Source organism: Octopus bimaculoides, chromosome 14 (assembly GCF_046866305.1).
Source record: "Octopus bimaculoides isolate indiv1 chromosome 14, ASM4686630v1, whole genome shotgun sequence".
In the NCBI taxonomy this organism is placed as follows: Eukaryota; Metazoa; Mollusca; class Cephalopoda; order Octopoda; family Octopodidae; genus Octopus; species Octopus bimaculoides.
The window spans coordinates 31,758,667-31,771,166 of NC_142941.1; the positions used below are offsets into that span (position 1 = coordinate 31,758,667).

Genomic DNA, 12,500 nt, shown 5'->3' on the forward strand with positions numbered 1-12,500 from the left:
GAAATACGTAGACAAACGAGTTAAATGCGTAAACAACGAGAAAAAATGGAAAACAGGACGAGTAAACACAGATAAAGAACCTTTCATCAGTTGTTGGCTGTCTATCTACTCCTGATTTCGAGCAATTTTTATGTATGTATGTATGTATGTGATTTACTTGTTTCAGTCATTCAAGTGCAGTCACACTGGATTCGGTCGAACAAATCAATGTCTATCTATTTCAAGTCTGGTAATATTCTATCGGAGTTTTTTGCCGAACCGATAATCTACAGGGACGCAAACAAACCAATACCGTTCTATATTTAAGAGATGAGGGATTATGTACATTATGTACATTATTTACATTTGACGGATATTTGTCCTCATCTTGTTTGTTGTTAACACAACGTTTCGGGCTGATGAAAACTGGAAGGTATATCAGCCGAAATGTTGTGTTAACAACAAACAAGATGAGGGAGGACAAATATCCGTCAAATGTAAATAATGTAAATAATTTAAACCAATACCGGTTGCCAAGCGGTTGGGGGTGACAAACATACATATAACATACTCACACGCACACACACATGCACACACACACACACACGCACACACACACACACACGCACGCACACACACACACACACACACACACACACACACACACACACACGCACACACACACACATATGTATGTTTCCCTCGTGTAAAGCCCTGTATCAATAAACAACTGATGACTCAGATCTGGACATGCAGAGATAAATCTATATTACCTGTTGGGCTAGTATGCAATACCTCGCTATGACAACGGCGTTACATATGTTGGATCTGTGGAAGGAAAATTTAAATCCAGATACAGGAACCATCTTTCAAACTTTAGACAAGCCGCGAAGAGACATGCACCAATCATCTCGGCATTAATCTGGAAACTTAAGGATGAGAACATCAGCTACAACATCAAATGGAAGATCCTTCTATGACCAAACCTTATATTAACGGGTCAAAATATGCTCCATAGGCTCGCTTGAAAAACTGTATCCTTTAAGAAACTTCAGATCTTCCCAAAACCACTATAAGTTGTAGCGACAGAATCATATAGCGAAAGTGCTGCATTGGAAACTGTGCAAAAAGTGTGGACTAGATAGAGGGAAAACGTGGTATGAGCACAAACCGCAGAGAGTGGCAGAGTCGAAGACTAGCAAAATATTCTGGGATTTCCCTAACCAAACAGATCAGGTACTAGAGCTTAACAGACTGGACAAGATGCACCACATATGTTATATAGTTGATGTTGCATGCCCCTTTGACCCACGAATAGTCAAGAAGGAAGGCGAAAAGATAGATAAATACAACCCTCTTAAGTACGTAATGGCTGGCCCGGTTATGGAAAATGACGAAAGTTGAAGATAGTGCCAATTATTATTGGGTCCTTGGGGGAGAGTATCAGAAGGCATCAAGAGGAATATAAACGAAATTGGAATAGAGTGCCCAATAAAACTGTTACAAACGGTTTGCCTCCTTGGCCCGGTCAGAATAATCAGGAAAGTATTAGATAGCTGAAAAGAATGGATAGTATGGTACCGTAGGCTTCAGGTAGCAAGCCCGCTACGCATGTAAGACTCCAGGAGCTCCAACAAAACCTGTGATAAAGAGAAATAATAATAATAATAATAATAATAATAATAATAATAATAATAATAATAATAATAACAACAATAATAATAATAATAATAATAATAATAATAATAATAATAATAATAATAATAATAATAATAATAATAATAATAATTATTATTATTATTATTATTATTATTATTATTATTATTATTATTATTATTATTATTATTATTATTATTTTACGGAAGAACGGGTTTGATGCAGCAATAGAGCAGCTAAAACAGAGGATCATGGCAAAATCCAGAAGATCAGAAGATTTGTGAATTATCTGTTCGAGGAGAACAGATAGTTCAAAAATAACTCGAAGCAATTCTTCCGAATGTTAGGAGACAATAGGGAAAATGTTGCTCCTGAGGCAAATTAAGCCAAGGAATTCTGGAGCAGATTATGGGGAGACAATGTGGTGCATAAAAGGGATGCAATGTAGTTAGGAACTATCAAGACAGAATTACAAGGAGAAAAGAAACAAAGGAATATTGTTATAAGCGCGAGTGACGTGAAAGAACAAGTGGGTAAAGTGCCTAACTGGAAAGCCCGCGGACCAGATGGGATTCATGGCTTTTGGTTGAAGAGATGCCACGCGATGCATGAAAGACTAGCAGCCCAATTGAATGAGTGTGTCCAGAAAGGTACAGTCCCCGCGTGGATAGTCACTGAGAGGACAACACTTATAATGAAAGATAGAAGAAAGGGGAATATTTCTTCCTGTGAAAGATAGAAGAAAGGGGAATATTGTGGGAAACTACCGTCCCATAGCATGCCTAAACATAATCTGGAAGATAATCACTGGAGTATGTGCGGCAAAGACATATGCTTTCCTGGTACAGGAAGAAATACTACCAAGGGAACAAAAGGATGTAGGAAGAGTTCTCAGGGTACCAAGGATCACCTGGTCATCGATAAAACGGTTTTGGGGCATTGAAAAAAACATCATACAAACATGTCTATGGCTTGGAATGACTTTAAGAAGGCATATGATATAATGCCTAATTCTTGAATCGTTGAATGCCTGTAGATGTTTGGTGTTGCTGACAACATCACAAATTTTCTGATGCTTAGCATGAAAGAGTGGAAAACCAAATTGTACTCAAGTAATGTATTGTTTGGAGAAGTTAGTATTAAAAGGGGAATCTTCCAAGCTGACTTGATTTCTCCGTTACTATTTGTAATTACACTAATACCCACAACAATGACACTTAAAAAAGTTAAGATGGGTTACCAATGTAGGAAGAAAGACCCACCATTGTATTGAACCATCTTCTGTTCATGGATGACCTGAAATTGTTTGAAAAATCTGAAAAACAGATAGATTTCTTAATCAAAACTGTCCAGAAGTGTGGTAGGGACATCGGTATGGAATTTGGGATTACCAAATGCTCAGTACTTAATATGAAAAGAGAGAAGAGAATTACGGTTACTATCAGGAAAGACTATGGCTGGGTATAGATATTTAGGGATTTTGGAGCTGGATGACATTCTACACAGATAAATGAAAGTCAAGATCAGCGAGGCGTATCAAAAATGGGTGAAGATGGTGTTGAACTCCAACCTGATTTCCAATATCTAATTACCGCAATAATGAATATTTGGACAGCTGCGGTGGTCAGATATAGTGCGTCCATCCTCAAATGGATTAAGGAAGAAATATCAACACTGGATAGAAGGACGAGAAAGTTGATGCTGCTGCATGGGGCGCTACACCCTAAAGCAAACGTAAACAGATTGTATATGAAAAGAAAGAATGGTGGCAGAGGACTAATTAGTATAGACCATTGTATAAGGATAGAAAGGAGTATGCTTGCCGAGTATTTGAAAAATAGTGATGAAGACTTGCTGCAATATGCCGCGAAAGATATGGGTGTAAATGCAGATTAAATGATGGGCCAGGAAGATTTTAACCAAAGGGCTGAGGAGAAGAGAAAAGAAGACCTTCTTGAAATGAGAAGAGATGGACAGTTTGAAAGGAATGCACAAGACGTTAAGGATAATACAGCATCGTGGGCATGGCTTGAGTGAGATGATTTGAAGCGTACCACCGAAAGCCTAATCACTGCTGCACAAGACCAGGCTCTCGCTACCAATTCAGTGAAGTATAACATCTATAAAACTTCTGACACCCAGAAATGCAAACTCTGTGGACAGAGTGTGGAAAATGTGAGCCACTTGGTAAGAGGATGAGAGAGCCTTGCACAAAAAGAATACAAGCGCCACCACGATAAAATGTGTGTATCTTCATTGGCTCTTATGCCGTGAATACCAATATGAAGTAACAGAGAACCGATATGAGCATGTACCAAGTAAAGTTATGCAGGAGGATGGAAAAGTAACGATACTCTGGGACTATGATTTTCAGACGGATCGTTTAATCGAACACCGTCTGCCGGATATTGTCATGTTGAGTAAGAGAGACAAATACTGTCAGATCATTGATGTAATCGGAGTGTTGGGCTCAATCCCATTGCAACTTCAAGACTTCTAAAGGCAACTGGAAATTCCATGCAAGATTGATGTCTTGCAAAAAGCAGCTTTATTGGGCACAGCGCACATCTTAAGGAAAGTATTATCTGTCTGAGGTCCTTGTTGTAACTTGACAGATGACTAAAGACTCCGGTTCATTTTTACCTACACTGTGTTACGAAGGAATAATAATAATAATAATAATAATAATAATAATAATAATAATAATAATAATAATAATAATAATAATAATAATAATGATAGTCAAGACGAAGAACGCGATTCGATTGTAAGATATTCTATTAGTTGAACGATATTTCAACAGTACATCTGTCTTTGTCAAGTTCAAAATAAGAATTGATAAATATTCAAAATTACAGAAATTTAAACGTAAAGTATGAACGAGAGCAACCAGCGTCGACACGTTGATGGTTGACATCATCAGTTTTTAAGTTACAATTTTATAGCAGGCGAAAAGAAAAAGACAGAAAATAAAATAGAAAAAAGAAGACGTAGGAAAAAAAGGAAAGAAAAAGAAAGAATATTTAATCAAATAGTTTTGCATAAATTTAATGATATTCTCCTGTCATCTTATTCATTCCTTCAGGGCGTGATGTTAATAACCCGCAAACATATTTCTCCTCATACATTTTGAGAAGTGAAAGTGGAGCAGATTCAGAATATTTTCTGAGAATATGCACTTTCAAGTCTTCTTCAAAATTGCAGCCGCTTGAAACGAAATGTTCAGCAAGTTCTGTCGAACTACTGTTATTATGCCTGACGTCGAATCTGTGCCCGTTGTACAAGCAACATAAATTAAGTTGTGTTTCGTGCATTCTGCAGCTTACACCAAATGGGAATCTTTACATGTTCCACCTTCTGTATAAATCATCATCATCATCATCATCATCATCATCATCATCATCATCATCATCATCATCATCATCATTTCTACTGAAGGCACAAGGCCTGAAATTTGTGGAGAGGGGACTAATCGATTACATCGACCCCAGTGTTTCACTGGTACTTAATTTATCGACCCCGAAAGGATGAAAGGCAAAGTCGAGCTCGGCGGAATTTGAACTCAGAACATGGAGACATGAAATACTGCTAAGCATTTCACCCGGCGTGCTAACGCTTCTGCCAGTTCATATAACGGTCTTGCACACTTCCCAAAATTCACTCAATGGCCGGCCGGGGCGGGGCTATGGTAGAAGACATTTGTGCAAGATCCAGCGCAATGAACCCGAAACCATGTGACTGCAAAGCAAGCTTCTTAACCACACAGTCATGCGCCTACTCATTTTCTTCCACTTACGTCCATGCATATTCATAAGACACCATGACGTTAATCAGATATAAAACATAAAAAGAAATATGTACGTCCTCAATAAAGTGAAAATTCCAGATACAAACACGCTGGCGCGTATACACACACATACGCACGTATATAAACACACACATACAATCACAGACACACAGGTACACTTCAACCTAAACACAAATACTATAATACACATTAAAGATTGTGTGGTCACGGATGGATTGTCTTTGAACATAGGTTTGCTTTATCAAAGCTGACACGGGTCTAAAACGTAACAAAATATCATTTATACACACCTAGAATAGTATTTTACGATACATGTCTCAATATGTGACCCATTGTCACTCTTTCAACAATGTCAACTATGGAAAGAAATGGAAAGATATAAGGACAATCTTCAACATAATGAAACTGTTTTATGAACGTCTCATAATGTATGAAGCTAAACAGAAATTAGAACCTTTGTACACGGATTCTACTAAGAATATTCATTCTTATACATAGGCGCAGGCATAGCTGTGTTATAAAGAAGCTCACTTTCTAACCACATGGCTTCAGATTTAGTCCCACTGCACGGCACTTGGGCAAGTATCTTCTACTATGGCCGACCAATGCCTTGTGAGCGAATTTGGCAGGCGGAAATGTTTGTGTGTGTGTGCGCGCGCGTGCCACTTAGTATTTGTGTCTGTCTCCACTATCACTTCAAGATCGGTGTTGGTTTGTTTATGCCCTCAAAACAGCGATTCGGCAAAAGGGACCGGTAGAATAAGTACTAGACTTTTAAAAATAAATACCGGGTGTCAGTTCGCTTGACTAAATCCCTTCCAGGTGGTAACCCAACATGACCACAATCCAATGCCTGAAAACTGCAAGAGCTAAAATAATAATAACGAAGTATTTATTATACAAGCAATGGGCACATTCTATGACACACAGATAGCGAATCTCTGCATCATCGATCACTTTGCTAGAAATGGCAGTCCGATCCTCTTCAAATAATGATTTGGTTCCTTGAACCATGCAGTCGTAAATATACCTGTAAACGTCGAAGAATCACGACTGGAACGCTTTTGAATTTTGCTCAGCTTGCTCCAAAGTGACCAGGGGCTAAGCAACAACAACAATTCAGATACATATATCAAAATACGTGCAGTCACATATAGTTTTTTTTTTTAAATAGACGCACAGATACACACACACACACATATGCATCCGCGCTCGCACACATATTCATATAGTATTTCTCCCAGCCATTTTTCTCGCAGTATACATTCATCTATCTATCTTTCTATCTTTCTATCTATCTATCTATCTATCTATCTATCTATCTATCTATCTATCTACCTCGCTCTCTCTCTCTCTCTCTCCCTCGCTCTCTCTCTCTCTCTCCCTCGCTCTCTCTCTCTCTCTCTCTATATATATATATATATGTGTGTGTGTGCGTTTGCGTGTGTGTGTGTATGTGTGTATGTATGTATGTATGTATGTATATACAAAGTGTGGGGTTTAGTTCACAGGTGATCTAAACGATTAGGTACGCTAGGTAAGTGCCATAACGGATTACTAGGGCTCCAAGGTTATAGCCGAGCCCTAGTAATCCGTTACGGCATTTACCTAGCGTACCTAACCGTTTAGATCACCTGTGAACTAACCCCCCACACTTTGTATATACATATATATATATATATATATATATATATATATATATATATATATATATATATATATATATATATATATAGATAGATAGATAGATAGATAGATAGATAGATAGATAGATAGATAGATAGATGGATAGCGAGAGAGAGAGAGATAGCTGTATACTGCGACAAAAATGGCTGGGAGAAATACTATAAGAATATAGGAGAGAGAGAGAATTATATGCACATACAGGCATGCATGCACACACATACGCACACATACATACATACATATATGCATACATGCATACATTTCGCTACAGTCAATAAAAGACCTATAATGGCGGTGAGACTATATTTTACCTGACGAGGTCTTATAAGGCCGAAACATGTCCAGAGTTGTTTCGTGCTGCTAAAGATGAATTCCACTCGTTTTACGTCTCTAATTAATATTAATTAATTAAATTGGCAGGCTCTCCCTCCCTTGTTTGTTTTGGCTAGAATTACTTCTTCGAATACAGATTTTTTCTTCTCGTTAAGAATGTTAATATCGATTTACTAAAATTTCTTGTCTCTCTACACCGTGTATGATAACGCCGACATTGCTATTCATATATAGGTATATCAGCCGTACATGTAAATACACGTCTCTCTACGGTCATACTATCACACATATACACACACTGACTCACACACTGACTCACACACACACACACACACACTGACTCGCATATAGCCAATACTGTCAACCACTATGTCAGATTAGGGCAAATATAGACGCCTTACTCATCCTTTTGTACATAGGAGTAATTAAAAAAAAACAAAAAAAAAACGAGAAAAACACGCCGAAAAGAAACAACATCGCTTCTTCTCCGTCAGTCACGCCTGCCTGAGATATTCATCACACACTTATCACGCATATCTTACTATCTCCTTCATTCATTCTCTCTCTCTCTCCCTCTCTGTCCCTCTCCCCCCTCTATCTATCTGTCTGTCTCTTTAATTTTATCACTTTCAGAATGATGTAATCTATCTATCTATCTATCTATCTATCTATCTATCTATCTATCTATCTATCTATCTATCTATCTATCTATCTATCCACCTGTTGTGAAGCTATATTTTTCGCTGTCCAATTCGGTCACACCATAGCTAGATAACTCTATGTCAATACTCGTTTTTTTAATTTTTACTTTCGTAAATTCTTCCATTTCTCTCTACTTTTCTCTCAATCTATATTTCGCAGTTTCATTATTATTATTATCATTATTTTTTATTTAGCTAGCTCTCTCTCTCTCTCTCTCTCTCTCTCTCTCTCTCTCTCTCTCTCTCTCTCTCTCTCTCTCTCTCTCTCTCTCTCTCTCTCACTCTCTCTTCCTTTCCTTCCCTCCCTCTCTCACCCTTTCTCTCTCTTCTCTCTCTCTCTCTCTCTCTGCTACTTTTCTTTTAACCTCCTACTCTCACTTACAGTATTTCTCACTTTTTCTCTCCCTCATTTTTTCCTTCTTCACCTTCCTTCCTCTCACTCGTTGCGCTTCCTCTATACTACTACTCTCACCCCTCTCTCAATCTACCTTGTCTATCTCTCTCTCTTGCGCAAAACCTCGGCAGCCGACCGAACTTGCAAGTGGGGGTTTCGTTTAGTTTTACAAGTGGAGGTTTCGTTTAGTTAAGCAACTACAGCTTAATCAGAGAATACCTAATCGAATAGAGGAGATTTTTATAAGACACAAGGCCGGACACTGGACAATCATGTACTGACCGGTAAGCTTATCTATCTATCTATCTATCTATCTATCTATCTATCTATCTATCTATCTATCTATCTATCTATCTATCTTTCTATCTATCTATCTTTTTATACCTATCTATCCCTACACATGTAATCAATAATTTGTCTATGTGTGTTCGTGCATATGTGTGTGTGTGTGTGTGCGTCTGTGTGTCTGCTGTGTTTACTCTATAAATGCTATGCTTGTGTATATATTTGTTCTACTATTTATCTCTTTGCTTCTAATATTTGACACTTCAAATAAATTTGCCGGTCTTTACGTATCGAATTGTTTTGGGGCATGAAGAAGGGAAGGGGATCTCTGTTTGTAGATGGGACTTTTACTATAAATGTTGTCGGTCCAACAAACCATTTACGTTGTGCAGGTGAGTGTAGGACAAGGTGTATGTGTGTGTGCGTGTATATGCGTGGATTTGTGCATGAGTTGTGACAGTTGACACCATATATACTCAATTCCTTCAAAATACTTTTCGCTTAAGGTCGATCTCAAAGTCTGCATCTAAACTGTAGTAAATAGGGAGCTGTTAAGGGGGCTGTTTGTGTTATACACCTCTATACTCTCTCTATATATATATTACGTGTGTGTGTGTGTGTATGCATGTACGTATGTATATATACATAATACTCTTTCTCACTCTCTATATATATAATGGGCTTCCATGGATTGCAAAGCATCATCGAGTTTAATGGAAAATGTATATTACGAAACTCCAGTCAACTCATGAAACTGTGTTGTGAGATCATTCATAGAAGGCCTGTGTATCCGGATGATGCAGCAAGATACATGCGTACACACATGCATCCTCCCATCCATCCATTCATCCATCCATCCATCCAACCATCCATAGTTACATACATACATACATACATAAATATATGCATTCACATACACACACGCACGCACACGGACACATGCATATGTATACCTTTGTATGTATTATATGTATATTAATGCATCTCAATGCTGAATGTGTAAACTAAGGTGGCGAGATGGCAGAATCGTTAGCACGCCGGTCAAAATGCTTTGCCGGATTTCATCCGTCTTTATATTTTGAGTTCGAATATAGTCGTGGTTGACTTTGCTTTCATCCTTTGCCGGTTGATAAAATAAGTACCAGTTGAACATTGGGGTCCATGTATTCGGCTTACCTCCTTCCACGAAATCGCTGGCCTTGTGCCAACATTCAAAACCAATATTTAGTGCGGCGAGTCGGCAGAATGGTTAACATGTCGAGCAACATACTTAGCGGCATTTCGTCCGTCTTTACGTTCTGAGTTCAAATATCGCTGAGGTCTACTTTGCCTTTCATCCCTAGGGAGTCAATAAAATAAGTAGCAGTTGAACCCTGGGTTAACCCTTAGGTAGATGTAATCGGCTTACTCCCCCCACCCCAAATTGCTGGCGAAATACCAAAAACTGAAACTAATATTTTACGTGTAAACATATATCATATATATATATATATATATATATATATATATATGTATATTTACATACATATATAACATATTATACGTTGTTATGTACATATACCTGATAAGTATCTTTCTACACATAAACACATATATTATATGAATATATATATGTCTGTGTATGAGTGTATATATGCGTGTGTCTGCGTGTTATTGAATTATCACTTGGCGCTGTGTCGTTGAGAACAATATCACCATCATCATCATCATCATCATCATCATCATCAACAACAACAACAACAACATCATCATCCCCACTCCTACATTTGCATGTCATCACTAATCTTGATTTTGTTATTTCACCGTAGGTCAACCCTGATCTAACACACCAGCCGAGATCATACGGTCTATATTTCCTTTCCAGACATACTATATATATATTTCATCCAATGTTTTCCCATTATCTATAAGCTGAGAGTGATTCTTTCTGGGTGATTTATTTGCTATTTTTAGAAACTCTAGTGACCATGTAGAAGCTCTAGGCTCCGTCTCGTCCTTGGACCTATCTACATAAACAATATATGTACTACATGTCAGCTCGCAAGTAGTCGACGAGAAATAGCAGCCAAGTGGCCATAGTGCCAAAATAAAGAGAAGAGAAATAGCAGGCAAATATCCCCCAACTCATACCTGACTGCCTTTATATATATATATATATATATATATATATATATATATATATATATATATATATATATACATATATGTACATATATGTACATATATGTGCATATATATATATATATATATATATATATATATATATATATTTATATATATGTTATATACCCATGTATACATACACACGTACATGTATACATTTATACATACGTACATATATGCATTTATACATACATTATATGTGGGTGGGTGTGTATAAATATGTGTGTGCGCGCGAGCGAGCGCGTCTATACACGCGCACACATGCATGCATGTATGTATGTATGTATGTATATATATACATGCATGTATGTGTGGTTATGTGTGCGTGGTGGAGTGTATGCGTGCGCTTGTTTATGTGTAAAGGTAGGGAGAAAGCGCAGTGTTGTTGCGGAAATATTGTCGGTGACCTCGACGTATTGGTGTGTGGGCTAATTATCAAAGGCGTGCCAGCCAAGGCCATCCCATCGTGTTTTTTCAGATTTGCGATCTTTCTTTTGTAAAGATGTCACGTCTGGCTTAGCTGCTGTTTCTAGCCGGAGAGTCTCTCCCTATTTGTCTCAGAGACTCTAGTTCTTCAGTTTGGTTTCGATTCCATATAAGAATGACGTCACTAATGTCACGCACACAAATGCACACACACACGCACACAAACACAAACACACACACAGACACAAACACACACACACACATACATATATGTATGTGTGTGTGTATAGGCGCGTATGTATGTGTGTATATATGAGTGTATGTGTATATATGTATGACTGTATATATGTTTATACATGTATGTATGTATGTATGTATGTATAAGTATATGCATGTATGTATGTGTGTGTATATGAAAGAGTGTGTTTATATATATATATATATATATATATATATATATATATATATATATATATATATATATATATGAATATAGATACATATGTGCATACGTATTTATGTTTTTCTGGTCTAATTTCTAAAACTTCTCACCAACGACAATAGAGCCAGTTTCTAATGCAGAAACAAGATCGAAGAGATTAAGGTATACACTTCTATGTAAGTATTTCTAGGCACATATGTTCATATATGTATTCATATATCTATATGTGTTTTTATATACTGTATGCAATTGTATATATCTATATATGTGTCTACATATGCATCCATGCCTTGTATACATATAAGTATGTATGTATGTAAGTATGTTTGTACGTACGTATGTATGTTTGTATGTACGTATGTATGTATGTATGTGTGTATGTATGTATGAATATTTACCTAGGAATGCGTGCAAACACGTATATATGTATGTATAGATGTTTATAGATGCGAATGTATGAATATATCTAAGTATGTATATACGTGTTTATCTAGTGTATAAAATGCCATATTTATGTAATATTTGCAAATTAACATTATGGATCAAATTTGAATGCATATAAAATAACCGAACATAGGTATAAAAATTTGTGTACAGCGTCTCTGAATATTTAGGCAGCTGGGTACA

At 37.1% G+C, this 12,500-nt stretch overlaps 1 protein-coding gene across 2 annotated transcripts in view; it reads left to right on the forward strand.

Annotated features, from left to right (window-relative positions):
* Positions 1-8,511: 8,511 nt before the first annotated feature.
* LOC106867452 (TWiK family of potassium channels protein 18) overlaps positions 8,512-12,500 on the forward strand; it is a 156,640-nt gene continuing 152,651 nt past the window's right edge. The window contains exon 1 of one of the 2 annotated variants that reach the window (XM_089362656.1): positions 8,512-8,841. The gene's annotated coding sequence lies outside the window, so the exon portion shown is untranslated. The remainder of the gene's footprint in view (positions 8,842-12,500) is intronic. The other variant, XM_089362657.1, reaches the window with a different exon arrangement.